This window comes from Silene latifolia, chromosome 10, assembly GCF_048544455.1.
Source record: "Silene latifolia isolate original U9 population chromosome 10, ASM4854445v1, whole genome shotgun sequence".
NCBI lineage: Eukaryota > Viridiplantae > Streptophyta > Magnoliopsida > Caryophyllales > Caryophyllaceae > Silene > Silene latifolia.
This window is the reverse complement of record NC_133535.1, coordinates 113,704,810-113,707,621: the sequence shown is the minus strand read 5'-3', so window position 1 is coordinate 113,707,621 and position 2,812 is coordinate 113,704,810. Positions and strand designations below refer to the sequence as shown.

The following is a 2,812-nucleotide window of genomic DNA, read 5'->3' as shown; positions in this document are numbered from 1 at the left end:
TTTCAAATAACTGATGCATTTGCTTTATTTTTTTGCGTCAGTTCTACCATAACTGATGCAATTGATATTGTGATATTTTTTTAGCGCCAATTTATTTTACCATTTGCGTCATTTGGTATCATGATGCAATTAATGTTTTTTTCATATACAAAAAATTGCTACCGAATATTCGGCAGCACCTCCCCGTCAAACCGACGATTCAAATACAAAACTTGAAAACCTGCAACAAGAAATCCAACCAACCACCAATACATCATATGTAAAGCAACATTATATTTCATTCAACCCAACAACGTTCCAAATACAATCCAATGTATACAAAATCTCACAAACGTCTTAGTTACTAAGGTAATCTATACCAATTGTTCTCTAAACATCTACTAGCCAAATTCATATCGCTGATTGACATAGTTGAAAAATGAATGTGTGGACGTGATGTATTATGAAGATCAAGAATATAAAACCCTTGTTCAGACACACCTCTTCAATGGACCAAGGATTGTTAGAAGCTAAAGTCGACATCTCTTCCAATGTAGTATCAGTGCTTGCTTTGTGCAAACGAACATAATGTGTCATCCCCCCACACTTTATAAGTATACCACCCACCTATGAAATGTCCTATTTTTCAGCATCTCATCTTCTACCTCCACCTCTTTCACTTCATTTTTCCATATCCAAACTCATTCGTTAAATGGTTCTTCCTGACCTGAAAGTTAACTCTCGCCATAAGCATTGTACTTGAAGAAAATGGCTCTATTACAAGATACTTCTAGGCAAAGTATTTTAAACAATGATGTGCACATACTGAGATGAGAGTATATTGTCATACCTGCCCCATCTATGGGGATTGAGTTTGAGTAGGGTGTTGCACAACAGGAGCTGAAGGAAGTAGGTCAGAAAATACTATAGAAGATAAGTTGTCATCCTCGATCAAGGTAGCGTCAGTGGTTCCAGTTCTTCCATCGCACAACAAATACAATATATCGAAACAACTTTACAGTCTTAACGAAATACGCGCAGGAAAAAGAAAAGTAGAAATGCATTTGTAAACAAACTGGAGAGATTTAGAAAAATTTATTTAAACTAAGTTTAGTAACAAAAGTTGCATGAATGTGTGACATTGAAATCTACTTGGGATCATGACAACACGCACTAAGTAATCTAAAGCCCATGACCAAGAACATTGCATAAATTAGGCCTGCAAGAGTAAATAAATGAATTCGATAAGCGATGTGTGGTATCTTCCCGACTTTATCCGTATATGCTGATACACAATTTACAAAGTAATGGTGTAAGCTTAAGCAGCACAAAAATCACACGAATTAGTGCCAAGTTCTGCATTACACACAAAACTGAAAAAAAATTACAATAATAACTAGTATTTCAGAACATCAATATCAGCTATATGTAAATATACGGAGAACCAGTATCATAAAGTAGAGTAGCTATATTAAAAGGTATATCAATCCGTAATTGAAGTCTAAGTTGCAACTTATCATTTTGTCCCTGCGTTTTTTAGCCACGTACTGTACAAAATAAAATAAAATAAAATTATGGAGTCCTATTCATAATAAACAATTTTTAATTCGAGAAAATCAAGAGATTGTTTAAACTCATCTTTATTTTTGACTTATTTCATAAGTATAACACTAACATTGGTAGCGACTTTTGCGATTAATTGGCATAAAAAAATCATAGTTGGACAAAATAAATTACGCCATTACGGTGTATCAATCCGTAATTGAGTACTCCGTAGTTCGCAAGATTAACACTATGGATTTTGATCCCCTGCTTGTATATGTATGATCAGGTGGGAGTCAACCCTAATTTTTTTCCAAGAAACCCCATCATTTGGTGTGGTAAAGGAGACGTGCTGGTTGGATTAGTTTCCTGCTAGTGGTGAACATAGGTTACATGTGTTGGTGCTCGACTGCTCGTGTCAAAAATTGGAGCTACGTGCACAATGCCGTCGCTGCTAGATACATGGTTGTTGGGGTTGTAGGTAATTTTGGCACAATTGTGACAACAATAACGTACCAACAGTGGTAGGGATGCTTCACAACAAACAAAACAGTAAGGCAATTTTTTCTCGAACTAAGTTGGAACATATTCGACATTTTACCCTGTTAAAACTTTAGTATACAAGCTATTTAAAAGAGCAATGAAAGTTTGATCTCAAAGGTAAGAGCTGAGGTCATACGCATAAGATAAGAACATATATTCGAAAATTTCAACTTAACATGGTTTATGATAATTTATTGCACAAGTGCACCACGTTATATAATAATGTAATAATAGCTAACTTTAGTGACTCACCTTTAGGGCAGAGGTTTTCAAAGAAGCTAGAAATAAGTCCGATTGAATTCCGCCACACTGTGAAAAAATAATATAGATGAGCAAAAAAATGGATCAATATTGATATAAAGAAAAACGTAAGTTGAATAACCAAATTAAACAAAATGGAAATTAAAAGAAACATATAGAAGAAGACGAAGGTTACATCCCCGATTGTAGGACCATAATGATCAGTTGCAAACAGAGTGCCGATTACTGAGAAATTATGGAGCAATTAGCAATGGCTGATAAATTATGGAGCAATTGCAATATGAGGAGGAGAAATTAAATATTACTTAGAACAGGTCAATAGATTTTGAGTTTTAATACATAACTTCAATGACCATAGAGGAGCTGAAAAGATGGTGACCGTGGTGTAATGGCAGAGTTGAAGAGTTAAATGGTAGGGTAAATTGAAACGATTATGTACTCTCAGTTAATTTTTCAGTTTTTATCCGATGGAGCAATTGCTATAAGC

General features: G+C 34.7%; 1 long non-coding RNA gene across 1 annotated transcript; it reads right to left on the bottom strand.

Annotated features, from left to right (window-relative positions):
- Nucleotides 1-253: 253 nt before the first annotated feature.
- Nucleotides 254-957, bottom strand: LOC141609134 (uncharacterized). The gene is made up of 2 exons (XR_012527238.1): nt 830-957; nt 254-706 (listed from the first exon to the last, which is right to left on the bottom strand). It is a non-coding gene; the product is annotated as an uncharacterized LOC141609134 (long non-coding RNA).
- Between the last annotated feature and the right edge of the window lie 1,855 nt (nt 958-2,812).